Consider the following 16,603-nt stretch of genomic DNA (forward strand, 5'->3'; position numbering starts at 1 on the left):
GGGAAGCTCTTTGTCATGGTGTGTCAACGTGCATTGAACTCTTGCAATGATTTGGTAAGGCTACTTTACTGTTTGTATACTACTACAATGTGCTTCAGATGAGAGTGCAAAGTGGCCTACTTGTGACGAGAACCATTATTAATAACCGAAATGCCAAAAACTTGCTACAGCTACTTATTTTCACAATCTAACCTTCTAAGGATTACGTATGTTATTTGAGTACCAAACACACAGGGATTTGTTAGCCATTCTACCTGTTATTCTTTGTTCAATAAATGGATATTTGTACGTAGAATGGTTTACAAATCAATGCTTGCTTTGGTGCCCAAAAAAAACAAATAACCCACGAAGCCTCTTTGAGGAGTAGTTACAATATAAAGGTTGTACTGTAATTACTTTTATTTGCAAGATGAGCAGGTTTCTTCGGATATGTCATCTGCAGTGTAGATGCTGTTGATTCTCAGGAGAGTAGTCTTCACTGCGATTCAAACAAACAAACTCAATTACTTTGTGTGTTTGCAGCAGTGATGATACTGCACACATTAATTGTGCTTCTTTCGTCAGAGCATTCAACTTTCATATTTCAACCCAGTGCATGTGTACATTTCACTTCACTCTGTGCAGTCTTTGCATGGTACTTGCAATATGGTACTTGAAAGTCCTTCAAAATAGCTAAAACATTTAAGGGTATGGAAATGCCTTGTTGTTTACAAAGTGTACTATGCATAGGAGATAGGCTTGTAAGTGATAGGGCATAGTACTAGATGGGGAAACATTTTCTTCTTGTAAATTAAAAGCACAATGTAATCGGCAGCGCTTTCTATTCTCATACAATCACATTGCAAGTAGCATTACTGTAGGCCGTACAGAGTACACAACTCCGACATTTTCACATACAGAATTGAGTTTTGCCCTAAATAGGCATGCTTGCAACATATCTAGAGGTTATGCGGATGACAGTAAGCAGTCGTGCGATTTGTGAATGACAAATCGGACATCTTGTACTTTAAAGGGGAAGCGTTGTTATGTATTTCCTATGGACATTTAGCTGCATTATTTTGTCTAAATTAAATCATAAGGGTTCCACATGTTCTCTGATTAAAATATACATACCTGTTCTCTATACTCATGCATGTGAACATGCATGGAGCTGTACGTAGAAATTTGCAATATTTGCACATTAGCTTGTGAAGTAGGTGCTTTGCAATGATATGCGACTTCCATTCAGAATCATCAACAGTAATTTTGAAGTGTGCAATGTTGATGACGGAGTTAAAATTAGCGATGTTCAATGTGATTGGTGGATGATTGTGCGACTGCTTAGTTGTGTCCAATGAGGGACTCGCTTTGGTACCGCTGTAGAAAGGGCGGAAGGACTGGGTAAGAGTTACGTGCTGCATGTAGGCAACGCTTGTCGCTGGTAGGGCGTGTCACATATGGGTTTCTACAGCAAATCCTGCATGGAAAGGCGACTGTAGGCATCAGCCAGTCAGATGTTCACATTACGAAAGACGGTGCACACACTGAAGATGGCAGAGGTGGAGAGGGTCAGGGTTTTGATGCTTGGAGACATTTTTGTGCAAGGCTTACAACACTATGCCGAGAGTAGGCCTGTGGCACACCATTTCAATGTGAGAGTAGTGGAGGTGGTGTGGAGTGCTGGCACTGATGCCAATGCTGCAGCAATTCTGCAAGTTTGTAGAGAAATGCGTACAATGACCATTCCTCATGTGGTAATCTTGCACTACGGTGCTTGCCATTTGGGATATGTGACTTCACGTACTTTGTTGGCAGATTTGGCACAGTTGGTTGAAGCACTCATGACCATCTTCCCAACAACGAAAGTCATTTTTTCTGCTTTACTCCCTATAGTACAATGGAACAACAATTCTGTTTTCTGTCCAGATCAAAGCATCGGGAGGTGTATCATCAATCGCGGCATGCGTGCATTCATGCTACGAGCTGGTATGTTTTTTTGCTGCCACAATAACATTGCTCCGAGCAATGCGGATTACTTTGAAGGAGATGGTGTTGCGCTATCTTCTTTGGGAAATGCGATGTTCTTTTGGAACGTAAGGCTTGCTTTAGAGAAGGTTATGTAATGTTTGCAAGAGTAAAGCAAGGACAAAAAATACAAAAAATACATAAAATACCAGATGTATGTACGGTATCTGGCCAAAAATAAAAAAACAGCTCTTTTCAGAGCCTACCTTAAAGGGGAAAAAGGGAAATAGTACTTTAATGTACCGTCGTCACGCTCTGATCCTGTATATGTATGCGAACATGGCGGTAGTTTGCAGCCAGCACATATCACCAACGGGGATTCAGGGGTGGAAACGCATGTAAATGAGAATGAGCGGAGCTAGGGATTGGTCCATAAAGTTCAGTAGGTGTGTTCTGACCGACGTACTTTAGTAAGACCGTCTTCTCCCTCACAGGAGACCACTCAGCCATGGCTTTCCATGCTCGAAGACAGATTATCTGGATTTTGGGAGACTCATGGATACATTGGTTGAAGGTGCATGCAGAAAGCTGCAGTTTATCTACAAATCCCAGATTTCCTCATGTGGAAGTGCACTGGCAGGGCGTGCGTGGCATGAGATGGATGGACTTGGTACCTCTCTGTGTTACTTTACTGACAGAGCGTCCTCCAGATATACTGATCATTCATTGCGGAGGAAACAGTTTAGGCCATGTATCTGGAGTTTCTTTGCAATTTGCAAGGAAGGAAGGACTTACGAAGCTCATGGACATGTTTCGAAATTGTCAAATACTTTTTTCCCGTATTGCCCAAAGACAAATATGGCTGGGTTCTTCTGCGTTTGGTCCACAAATGGAGAAAGCGAGACGCAATTTGAATAAGGCTGTGTGTGCATTTGTAAGAGATGTTGGCATGTCCTCTTTCCACAATGAAAACATTTTGTTTCGCAGCACTTTCATTTTCCGCAGAGATGGCGTCTACCTCACATATGCTGGCAATCAGATTTTTCTTTGCAATGTACAAAATGCATTGCGACCTCTTTTGCAATCACACTAACCTATCTGACAATCTGTTTTCACCAATCCACAGTTTTTGACCCACATAACACACCACCGAAAGGCTCTTTTCAGAGCCGCAACTTACTCCCAGCGTACACTTCATTGTGTTTGCTCTGCTTGCACCCTCCCTTTTTTCCCCTACGACTGTCCGCAAACTTTTTCAGAACTCTGCGGGGGTCTACGACCGTCACTTCATAGTTCTATTGTTATACTGAGAAAGGCGGCTCTGAAAAAAGCCTTTTCTGTAATTTTTGTTGTTTTTACATTTATTGCTTAACAGCACACAGCGCACTAGGAGAAGAGGCCAAAGGAGGGTAAGGAAGGGACACCAGCCACGGGGATAAGAAAGGGCAAATGAACAGCGAAAGATGTAGGGTGAGCTTTATTTAGGTAAGGAGCAGATCTTCTGGTGCTCTGTGACTGCAGCCTCAAAAGCACTTCGAAAACTCTCCCCCCTGCAGAGTACTACAGCACAATACGTGCACACTACTGTCACCTTTAAAAGGTAAGGGTCAACAGCATTGCGAATGGCTTGTGAGGCAGCTGGAGGGAGGCGCTCCCCCACAGGAGTGTCTCTTGTGGTGGGAGGATCGCACACGGAGGATGCTGTGGAGGAACTCAATAGACTACGCTCTTCACATGGCACCACCTTGCGAATGTCCGCAGTGTGGAACGAAGTGAGATGTCGCTTCATGGTTGTCGTACCAAAACTGTACGCACCAAATCTCCCGTGACTCAGCCCCACCTCGCACTGGTTACACTTCACCAGGTTCGCACGTGCTTTTGGTACGCCACATCCACGACTCCTGCCGAGTGCTCCTAGTGCAGAGTTCCTCCACTTCATTCTCTTCCTAGTCCTCTTCCTCGCTCTCTACATCCTCACCCATATATCTCTCTGCAGGCCCTTGGGGAGGTGGTGCTGGTGGCGGGTTTAGGGGTGGTGCAGAGGCTAATGACCCAACAGCAGCCATGGAAGCCATACCGATTAGTTTCCTTTTGGTCACTACAGCAGTAAAGGTGGTACACCTCAATCTGCTATAGCTAGAAGGAAAATAAAGATGCACTCGGGGGTGTGGCCATTTGTAGGGGTAGAGGGGTGTGCCTCGTGACCGTCTTCATCCCTACACAGTGGTACAAAAGTTTTACATAGCAGGTCCTGAGATCAGCTATTGTCTGGGATATGTGAAATTACATTTTTACACTCTACAATACTTTGCCTTGTGTCTACAAGTTCTTTTATACTGTTGCAGAAGCACACCAACCGCAAAAATTAGTCCCCACGCTCGGCGTGGGTGTGGTCACATGATGACGTCCTCAACACATCTGCACCAGTAATGAAAGTCACATGGACAGCAAATGCAAAGAATCAAACGTGCGCATGCGCGCAAGTGTCCTACGGACAGTGTTCGGGTTCTCAAAGTACTTCAAAGTGCGACACAAGTGAAACGGACAGTTAGGGACAGGCGCGATGTTTGCTATACTTACATTTGTACTGCGCATGTGCACGCATGCTATGTTCACTGTACGGACAGTTCCAGTGTCCTTAGGACAACTCCATTTTGTTTGCCTACCAACTTGCCGGCCACCGCGCCTGTTCTACGGACAGCACCATTTGGCTGCGCCCGATACGGACAGCTATACTGCCCTTCACACACTCCCATTTTGCTCATTTACACCCATTCCGGACATCTGGTGTGTTCTATGAACATGTCTCATCTCGTTTCCAAGCGGTACGGCGAAGTATAATATCCTTTGGACACCCCTTTCTGTTTATGTACGCACAATTTCAACAGATGGTGCAGTCAAACATCAAATCCATCTTACTTGACATTAGTAAGGGTAGTTGTACTGCCTTTACAGCACCCACATTCCATTCCTTGCGGATAGGTCGAACAGGCGCGCTGTTCACGAACATTTTTCTTCTTTTAAAAAAAATGTTTTAAACACAAACTCTTTCTCTACAACTACTGTACAAAAACATTTACAACACACACACACACACACACACACCATTATTCAACACGGGCTGGTTATGAGGAGAAGATTTGTGAGGGGAAGAAGGGATGGATATTTCGGCGAAACGTCTATTTTCCTCTTGAAGGTTTGGGGATGGGTCACTAGGGAATGGAGAAGCAAGGCAGGTGCAGGTGGGGCAATGGTAACAAACTTTTCCTCTCACACAGTCCTCCACAAACTCCCATAAACTTTTAAAATTCTCGTTCAATATGTGCATTTTCTGCTCTATCCTTTTTATCCTGTCTACTTCTGTCTTCTGTCTCATCATCAGTGATGTCATCAATGATACTTGTGATCTCATCTTTGATGTCCTGGGTGTTAGTCTTAGCAATGCATGTAGATGGCGCGAGTTATGGTTGCTTAGCTTACTATAATGGGGGAATGTGCAGTGGTATTTGGTTGCACTGTGAAGTGTAATATTCCTTTAGTGACATTTTTTTACTGAATTTACATATATATGTATGGCAGGGAATGAAAAGAAAGGGGCTAAACAAGTGATGTCGTCATTGATGTCATCATTGACATTTGAGATGACATCTTTCATGGTCTGGCCGTTAGTGTTAGCAGTGGACAGGGGTGGTGGCAGGGTTGGGGGCTTAGTGTACCATAACTGTCGAATTTCAGGGGTTTTTCGGTTTTAATTTGAAGCATAAAGGGGAGGTGGAAAGTATTTTTTTAGTGAAGTGTACAGGTTTTTGTTAGGGCAACTTAACCATAACGTCCCCTCAATAAAGTTTTTTTTGTAGTGAATAAATATATATATTTGTATATATATATATATATATATATATAACAGGGAGTAATTAACTTGGTGTGATTGTACAAATGAATTTTTTTTAAATAAAAATTGTTTATGAAACTAGAATGTCATATGATCACTGTAGGTTATTGTTGTTGTAAATTCTTGATAATCTTCTGGGAAAAATGTCTGTAAAAAGTACTGAAACTTAATTTTTTATCTTCTGTTAGAGAACTAAGCTCCTTAAATTCCAGCCTGGAGAGGAGAGCGGAGCCCGAGGAGAACCCCGGGGACCTGGAAGGAAAGGAAGAAAGGTGGTGCTGTGATACACCCTCCAGCTCAAAGATGGAAGGGGCGGCTGGAGTGCCCACTCCCAAAAGAAGGAAGAAAAGGGGGTGCCAGGCCATACCCCCCCAACCCAGAGACGAAAGGGGATACTGGAGTGCCCACTACCTGATGAAAGAAAATTATGCCGAAGGAAACCACACTCTGCCCTGCTCTTCCCCAACAAAGAGTCATGGAAGAACAGGGGGGGGCATTTGGGGTGCATTTAAAGGCCCCCAAAAGAAGTCCCTTTCACATGAACAGCAGCCATTTAAACACTGCAACCAAAACGGCCTGGCCTTTGCTTTTATTTTCACATAAGTGGCAAGAATGTAAACACTGCCACCAAAAAACGGCCTGGCTTTTGCTTTCCCTGTCACATGAATGGCAGGAATTTAAACTCTGCAACAAAAACGACCTGGTTTTTGCTTTTATTGCACATGAGTGGCAAGAATTTAAACACTGCAACAAAAACAGCCTGGCATTTTCCTTTTGTTGATCAGGGATGTCATTTCACCAAAATGCCAGGGGTAGCGGAAGTGACATCACACGACCCTTGACACCTGATGACATCACAGGAAGTGATGTCATTTGACCCCGCCCTGAAGTGATATCGCGGAAAGCGATACAACACAACCTTTCGTCCATTGACAAAACAGGAAGTGCCATCACATAGCATTGTACACTACGAAAAATATGGTTACGATAACACTATAATGTGATGTACATTTCATACAAGAATGGATCTTCATATGTATCGTTAAGATCAGTGTGTACAGGCCCACATTACCAAATTACTGTGAATGCAATCAGAAGTCCATGACCAAATGATAATGATGTCTTATTATATAGCACTTACGCTTAAATGCTTTCTATAGAAAAAATATAAACCCAATATCACCCAACCTGTGTTGGTACTCATTTAATCGACCTCAGAAGGATGAAAGGCTGAGTTGAGGCATTTAAGAACAGACTAAATCAGTGACTCACCCCCTGAAATGTGCCTGAAATAAACCTTTAATGAGTCTAGCAATTATTGTATATAATTCCAGAAAGACACATTATTTGGTATTCTTATTCTTTCTTATTCATGGTCAGTGCTGAAAGTGTTAGACTTGTGGCACCCCTCTTCTTATTTTTCTTATTTTTTGTAAGGGGCCTGAACAAGAAAGCCAGCCACTCCAGAAGTAAAGAGCCACATGGTGCTGGCCACAGCCCAGGAGATTGCATTACAAATAAAATATATATATTTTCTTTAAAAAATGTTTTAGAGGTCGCAAGGGAGACCACAAAGGTGGCAAGTGAGACCTCAGAGGTCACAGTTGGGACCTCTGGTGACCCCTAAATGACATCCCTGTTGTTGATCTCAAATTAAAGAACCATGGGGAAACGGGCCTACCTGTCATTATCAATGGACCAGCAGCAAGGTAATTCACCCAAGAAGGAGGAATGAAAGAATCCTGCGACATGGGAAACTGGATTTTTAAAGATTAAAAGCAAAAACGGCCTGCACCTGTTTTTGCAAATAAAAACAGCTTTAAAAGGCCACAATGGAAAAAGATATCACTGCTCACAGAAAAATGTCAGGAAAGCAAAACCTGATGTTTGACCAAAGCCAATGTATAGGATGTTTCACCCACAAAACTCCAGTGACAGTGGAAGAGACACTTACTTCAGGAAAAGCCTCTGCTGGCTAGGTGCAGAACCTTCACAAATGAAAATCCCCACTCTAGCTGGATGTCGCCCCTCCCAGCTAACGAAACCCACAACAAATTTGATGCTGCTGGAGGCGTCAAAATTCCCTATTCTACAGACTGGCTGACAGGAAAGCAGAGATTTCAAAGAAGGCAATCCTTGGCTAAAGCATGACAAAAAGGTGTGAGCCCTTGTTGCACCCACTTCAAAAGAGCCGACACTGACTTCAAAGGGATTCATAAAAAGAAAACTCTGCTCACAGGCGAGCCGAGGGAGACAGACGGCAATGGGGGTTGAAGCGCCCTTCCATAGGTTGAACAGACACTCCCAATTAATATTAAAAGACTATTTCGTTTTAGGCATTTTGCGCAGTCATCAGATTGAGGATTGATTTAAATTTTAGGCAATTTTTGATGTAATTTACAAGTGGCTTTGGGGATATAAATTGCATTTACCTGTGACTTTAGGAACTGTAATGGCCAGTTAGACTAGGATTCTGGCTGATCTGCAAATGTGACAATTGTGACAATTGGTGAAACGGTGGAAAATGAAATCAGGAACATGCTTGATAACTTACATATTCATAACTGTCTTACATTTTATGAAAATGACAAAAATGTGACACATGGCCATGCTAATTCATACGGATTTGGCGGTTCAATTATCTAATTCCCCATGATCAGCTAAAACCGAATATATGTTTCATGTGGCAGTTGCTAGTTCAATTATGAAGTTATGATAAATAACTAGTTGTTGCCAAAAAGTTGAAATGAGAACAAAGGATGGTGGTATAGGGGAAAAGACAGATGGTGCTCCAAAATACCTAAACCAATCCTGACTGGGGACGGAGAGAGGGATGGTAACTGTCCAATCCTAGTGGCAGGGATAATTACAGGGTACTCCCCCTAGATTGTAAAATCAGTGATATCCATTAAGAAAACCCTGCATTTGTCTGTGTAAATCCTTAGTATTTTTGTAAGTAAATCAATGAATTCTCCCCATTGAATTTCAGAGATCAGGATCATTCAAACTCGAAACCAACAATCTTGTTCCTCATGCTTTTATTTAACTGTTATAGTCATTAAATTGTTGCCCCAAAAGAATTATTCCCCTTGTGAGCTGAAAACCGAATTTGTCTGTGTGTTGTTTGTGTTACCAAACAAATTCCTATTTGCATCTGTCAGTTTAAACCCCCAATTAGTGTGAGCAATCCCTTTGCCTAGAAGTCTATCAGTTATGTGCCTCTGTCCTTGTTACTGAAAACCGATTTTCCTATTCTAAGCTTAACCCTTTCCCAGAGCATACCTGTCATTGTAAGCCTCAGTGTAAACGAATTTCCATTTGACATTGTATTTTCCCTTTGCATTTGCTTTCTTTCAAAACCGATTTTCCTACTTCATTCCTATTTTGCCCGGGTGTGCTGATTAGTATTCTCTAAAACTTTGCCTATCTCCTTAGTGTAAGCAATATGAATTTTCTACTATTCTGTCCCCTAGCAGTTGTGAGAAATAGTCAAAATCCTTTTTTTCCATTTTGCTCCAAAAACGAGTTTTCCCTTTCTTTGCTGGCTTCCCATCTTCTGGTGGTGGGTTTCACCCCAAATCCGATTTTCCCCCTGTATTCCTACTCCTTGGCCACTGCCTTCCATTCAAAGGAATCAAGTCCAATTGATGTTTGGGGGTGAGTTTTGCAGGGGGGAGTGCTTAACTGTAGGTACTATCACTTTGTGGTAAATTGTTCTTTTTCTGTTCGGCCATGAAAAAAAACAGAATTAACTGTAATAGTATACCTTAACCTGGTTGTTTTGTAGAGATTATTGCATTCTGTGTTGCCAACACATTGGTGGCTGTGTAACTGGTTTATTTTCCTTTTTCATTAAATAATAAATTAATACACACCGGCCTGCTTCCTGTTCTACTGGGACAAAGGGTGCTGGTGGAGGTTGGCTTTGAGACCTTTTGGAGTCCACCTTAAAAGAATTTGGTTGTAATAATAAAAAGCGTTATCTTGTGCGGCACCTTCATTGCAAGTGGAGAGATCCTTGACTTGCTGGTGCTGCATAATATATCGTAACAGCTGTACAATTGCGTCATGAAAGATGACAAAAAGCTACAATATTAATATGATATTTTGTGTTTAAAAATGATTGGAGGGGACATGAGAAGGTCCTGGGTATACCATTATTTTTTTACTGCACAGTTGATCAAGTGTCATGTTGTAGCATGGGCCAATAGCTCAGAGAGTGGACCACACACTACATGTGTGTAGCAGGTACTAAGCAAGTTCAAACACCGGCAGGGTGATTCATTACAGCATCTACGGTCAATAAATGGAATACCTTAACAGTAATAATAACAGCAGTTGTTACAGCACTTAAAAGCGTGAGGAATCGCATATTAAGTACTATATAGAAAACTATTCAAATTGGTACAGGGGCACCAAGGCCACACTAAAATCAAAACTTCCTCTATTTTGGCATGCAACAAATGGTAGGCCACAGAAACCTAAAACAATCAATTGAAGTGCTGGATCTATCACGTCTAGTTTGCCTGTCTTATATACGCAAACACCGCCCTCTATCGTGCCCACTGTGAATATAGCACATCAGCCATTTCAAGAAAGCCAAAACATGTGAAATGTCGAAGGCTTGTGCTTGGGCATTTTGGTGGAAATGGCAAACTGCAGCCCACATTTCATCTTCCTAGAGTGTGCAAGAAAGGAACTCCCCACAATCTTATGCTTCTCAGCTTCATGCTGCATGAGTGGGCCCATCATAGGCGTGCTTCTGCTCACAGTAGATGGGACCTAGGTGAGAAGGTGCAGATATCAGTTCCCTCCTTGCCCCCCCCCCAGCATTCCAACCCCCCTCCCCCCAGAGACGTCAATTTCGTAGAAACACTAAGATGCTCCACGATTGACGCAAGAGGTTGGGACGGTCGGTGGCGACGCGAACTACAGTTGTATGAACGTCTGCAGATTTCCAAAAAATGTAAAATGAAGCATGTTATAAGAGTTCAAACAAGTACGGAAAACATCCTATCGAACCTGCAATTCCATAACAGCAGCATTCTGCATCATAACCAACTCATCATCACAATCGCCCACCCTCGCCCAGCAGCCAATTCAGCTTTACCTCTCCTTGCAATGATCAATACAAACACCCCACATGAGGTATTTCCTCCCTATACCCAGCTTGCAAAGTAAAAATACACAGAGTACAAAAAAACACGAAAAATGAAGCACTGATGTAGAGAAACTAGTTATGGAACATAGTCTATGCAATAGCCCAGTTGCCACTTGTTCGCTTGTGCTTCTGAACAGAAACTAAAGAACACCAGTAACGCCCCTCATACATAATTCACTCTACTGTATGTAATGTTGAAAGTGAGAACAGGGAAGGTGGCTGGTGTATGTCACTCTATGTAGCCCCATTCGAAAATGCAGTATTGTACATGTACTGACATAATTTCTAATGTAAGGTTTACTAACTGGTAATCATAACTCTTAAGCCCACCTCCTTTTCCTCAGTAATACTTCCACCTTTTGAGCCTAGCCCTCCTCAATACCACCATCACCTCCTAATGTTGCCACATCTTCCTCTCTACTTCTTCCACCTCTTAATATTACCACCTCTTCAATACCACCTTCACCTCCTGATGTTACCACATCACAGTAAATACCTTTGAGGAACTAGCTTCCATGACAGGTACCCATGTTCAATTTATTTATGGCACACTCCTTTCCCCCGGGAGGTATACATCCCAAATATTGACAATCCCTCATTGACATGAGGGATCATGGATCATGCCTTCCCAGGAAATGATGGCCAGATGGGCCATAAGTGCTATGACTAGAAAGAGTAGGACTAGGAGTAATAAAGATCCCTGACAATAAATCCTAACATTGCATCCAAGTTCCTCCTCCTCGTTCCAACACTTACTTTTGAGGAATAGCAAAGACAGAGATGGGAGGGGAATATTAGCACAATACTCAGACCACCCAGTATATAGTAGCATGACACCGGTATATTAGTCCCCTAAAGCGCATAGCTCCAGCCTACAGTAGGTGGTAACACTGGACAAATTGAGCCAACGGAAAGGCAATTTTTAGGGAATTAGTCCAAGGTGATTTTCCAGCAGAGAAACAGTGGGAGAGAGTGTGGCTCGGTCAGGATGGCAACCAGGTAGCTAGCAGAGACTGAACTGAGCTTGGACATCCTAAATCCTAAAACCCATCAAATGTGTCTAAGGCAGCTCAAACAAAGGCCTGAAGTCTTCACCCTTTCCCTGATTGTGCCGGATGCTGCACAAGGGGTGCTACTGCTCTGGTGCTAGCGAGTGGTGCTCTGTGAACCTGGTGGTGGGCTCCCTATGGTGGCTATGGTGAACAGAGACTAAACCCTCACATTTATTGTGGGCTGGTGAGCCTGCTCCTTGGCCCATGCGGATGTGATGCTGCTTCTTTCTCTCTGGGCTGCTGAGGGGACTGAGGACAACACAGCTCTGCTCCTGCAAATGTACAGGCTGGGTATCCTAGTAAGGGTGCTGACATAGGCAGATGTTTTGCCTTGGATTGTGGAGAGAGCCCTGGGAGGCACTGCTGGGGTGTGGGTGACATCCCCAGCAGTACCGACTGGTTCTCTTCTGGTTGCACCTGGACGGAGTTATGCACTGGCTCGCCTCGAGATGAGAGCCTGGAAGGCAGATATAGATATGGGGCTCTAGAGCCTGGAGACCTGGAAGACATGGTGGAGGCCTTGTGGTAGTGTGAGGGTGTTCATGGAACCAAAAGTAGCACTATTCTGGAGAGCTGGGTTTGGTGGTCCCATTGTTGTGGGCAGCCGACTACTCTGTCTTGCTCAACATAGGAGGCTGTGGTGTCTACATTGATCTGTAGCTGGAATCCCTGGAGTCATAACAGCCACCTGGCAGGCCTACATGTAGTGTGGTACATGGTGTTAATAGAGTGCGGCTGTTGCAAACATATTGAGACCTCACATATATCTTTGAGGATGATAAATGAGCAGGAATGCAGTGAGGAGAGGTTGTGCTGCAAATTGTAAGCAACATTCAATTGCGGTTTGCCGATATGGTTGTTGATATGTTGCAGTCGAGACTGTTGTAAGTGTTGCAGGATCGGCTGAGATCACTCCTTCCTCATACAAATTGAAAATGCTTATTTTAGAAGTCAATAAGCAACTAAATTAACAAAACGATAAAATGGACCTAATTGCACAAAGTGTCATTGTGATCAGGCTAAACATGGACAAACTCAGGGGCAGGAAGACTAAAGTAGAGTAGATGGTATCAATGTGGACAAACAACCACATACTGTTGCTCTACTCATGGCCGGCTGTAGGAGATCCACTGGCAAACTCATTGATGTTGAGGATTGGTTATACAGAAACTGCCCAGCTAACAGAGATTTTAACTCTGCTGAGAAATCAGCCTCCTCAATCTCAAAGCTGGTGGAACACTGATAACATTTTTCTACCAGACAATGGCCAAACTGAAGCAACACAATCATTCTATCCCATTACTCATTGAGGAAGGGGATGTGCAAATAGTAGACAAAGGTGTGATAATAATAGTGTCTCCCCATGAACTGGAGGCTTGACGAAATCAACTTAAAATAAAGGTCACTGGGAATGCAGATTCAAGGAAGAATACACAGAAAAGAGGAAATGGACTGAATGGGAAACAGCAGCTACTCTTAGGTCAACCTAGTAAGAAGAGCTCCAGGAAATGTTTACACTTATTAAATATGGCTTTGAGCCCAACAAGAGTCCTTCCAGGTGAAGCGGTGGTGGTTGAATAACCAAATCTTAAGGAAACAAAGAAAAATACAAAGTCGAAGTCCAATATTGTTACAGATCAAATGAGTAGCTCTCAGGATTATATCTCCTTGCCCCTGTCCAGTCAAGCGTCATTCCTTTTCTCATGAACTGTAAAACAAACCACCGCCTCTCTCGGATGGGGAAGAGCAAGGTAACCATTTGAACATTGATTCAATTAGTTTCTGTAATGATTCCACTAGTGATGAACCATGTCATCATTCTACAACTTTAGGTCAATCTTCAGAAGAAATACCTTTGTGTTCTCGTTCTGGCTTCAAAAGCGGTGATGTTTCAATTTCTAAATTGCAGTCACAAGCCCCAGAGTTGAGAGACACAGCTGCCGATGTCTATCACAAAGTTCAGGACATCAAACTATAAGTATGTGGGTTCCAGCGGTTGAAACTTCTTTATGTACCAGACCTGCATTAAACACTCACGATAATAACAACTCTAAATCATTGGCAGAAGTCGTAAGATCTAGAGAATCATCCATTTTTGGGGGGATGTCATAGAGGAGAGAAATAAGACCTTACCGTCTTAAAACATTGTGTTGGTTTCGAAAAGCTCTTAAATTCTTCAGATGATACAGTTATGAATAGATCTTATATTCTATCCTTATTCCAGATGATACACACCTTGTGATTAATTGACACTGCAGACTTGGCCCTAGTTGATTTTTATAGAGAAGTGTAGGACAGATATGGCAATAGCACACTTTAATTCAAAACAAGTGTCAAATTTAGTGTTGGGTGAAGTAGAATCTTATGTTTGGGCATAGACGTTTTTTGAGTATTCATTTACTCACGTAGAAAGAAATTCTCAAGAGTCGAAAGCAGTGGCTCAGCCATCTTCTTGTAACATTAATGTAAACTCAAGACTCCTCTCAAAAGAAACAGAAAGTCCAATTTAGGCTGAAAAGTTACCTCTGTTTATTCTAGAAAGACCCATTTTCAGGACCTAAATCCCCATGCTACAGCAACAACTGAGGATTATTCTTGGCTACCCCTGGTTCCCTTATTCCACTGCAGAACTCTTCTAGCAACTGTTAATTATTTATTATTATTCATTTATTGTATACGGTTTCGAGCAAACCTATACAAATAAACACAATTATAAAACCTTTCCACATATTAAAATCCATCTATACAAAAAAAAAACACCAGCATTAGGCCTTTACAATTCATCATTCAAATGGTCATAGATATAAAACAATAAAAATGCATTTACTAGAAAGACCCATTGGAAAACACACATAAAAGGAAAATAAAATCAATTATCTTACAAGATTCTAAAACAATAATAATTAAGAGAGCCTCATCATCTAGCACAACTGGAATATCTTTAAAAATTGAATTGCTACAATCATAGAGATAGATTTCTCTCCCAGTATTGACAACCATAGGCTTTCCACATCAATCCATGCCAAACTGTTTACAAATTTGCCAAAAATGTGAATACGTTGACCTATTAATTCCAGTAATTCTAATAATAGTTGTTTCAAGTGGGCCAGGAGCATAGCTCAGGGGCAATGCGCTGGCCTTGGAAGCAAGACGATGCGGAGCAACACAGGTCGGTCCCCGGGTCTGCCCTTAGTAACTTCTGGCTATTAAGTACGTTAAAAATAACTAGTTATAACTAGTTATAAAAGTCTTTTTTCATTGTCTTTCATTGTCTAGCTTTTACAAAACCTTCAAAAGGCCATTTCTTTAGGAAAATTACCCTAGATGCAGACAATTTCATTTGTTTCTAAAACGCTAAAACTAAATCTCAGGAAGTAATTAAGCACCTTCCACCCTGGAAATCACACTAAATAAGGTTCCATCAGCCCAACCCTTTAATGTGTCAAACTTAGCTGAAGATACAATGAGGGTTTACTAAGCATTTCTCTAGTTGTTATCTAGTCCCTCAATATAATCACCTTTTTTACTTTGCCTGGATCACATATCAGAATGTTTGTGTCACATATAACAATTGGACTTGTTCCAGGCAATAAGCTGCAAATTCACTAATCAAGGTTTTACCCACAGAGGTTATCTCTTTCCCAATATTCGCATACACTGAGTCTGCTGGATAACATAATCATTTTTGAAATAATACCAATTGCCTCCATAGGACCCTACTTTGTAGGGATTGCATCCCCAATTCTTGACGAATGGCTGCAACCGGCACACATTTTGGCAAAAAGTGTAAAACTCTTTTCCACATTAGTGAATCATAGTAGTGAAATTCCTTACCTACCCAAATTGGGAAGACTTCCAACCCGTAAGCTATTTTCAGGACTACTTTTGCAGCCAGGGAAAATGTCCCAAACTTTGTATTTATATTTCTCATTTGCCCATCCAATAAAATTGCTTTCTTTTTTAGGATCTCCTGATAAAATGCCTTTTTTGGGTTAGCCAATATTGGCAGGCCCAAATATACCATACTCTTAGTGATCGACCAAACATACCCTATCAATATGCCATGAAAATGTTGTTTTCTTGTCCTTACTACAAACTCTCATAACCTTTGTTTTGACTGGATTTATCTTAAGTTTATTAGCACACATCAGTTTTCCAAACTTATTTATCAGGCATTGCAACCCTGTGGGAGTCTTGTCTAGGAAAACAAAGCCATCTGCGTAAGCAAGCCAACATTTTTAACTCCACCTATTCTAGGTGCAACAAATGCACCAACGAGCAATAATTCTTGTATATCTGCAACATACAGATTAAAAAGACAGTGGGCTTAAACGCACCCCTGTCGTAACCCCACACCAGTCTTTATTTCCCTAGACAAGACTCCCTCATTATTCAACTGAATTTGAATCCTAGTCTCAGGGTGGAAATAAATCAGAATACTAACTAGACCACTGTAGATTCACCACCAATGTAGCTTTAACCATAGCAATTTCCTATCAAGTAAGTCGTCAAAGGATGAGGAAAGATGCAAAGATACGGCATGTGTAAGAGTAG

Source organism: Ambystoma mexicanum, chromosome 7p (genome assembly GCF_040938575.1).
Source record: "Ambystoma mexicanum isolate Mex_15411 chromosome 7p, UKY_AmexF1_1, whole genome shotgun sequence".
Classification (NCBI taxonomy): Eukaryota; Metazoa; Chordata; class Amphibia; order Caudata; family Ambystomatidae; genus Ambystoma; species Ambystoma mexicanum.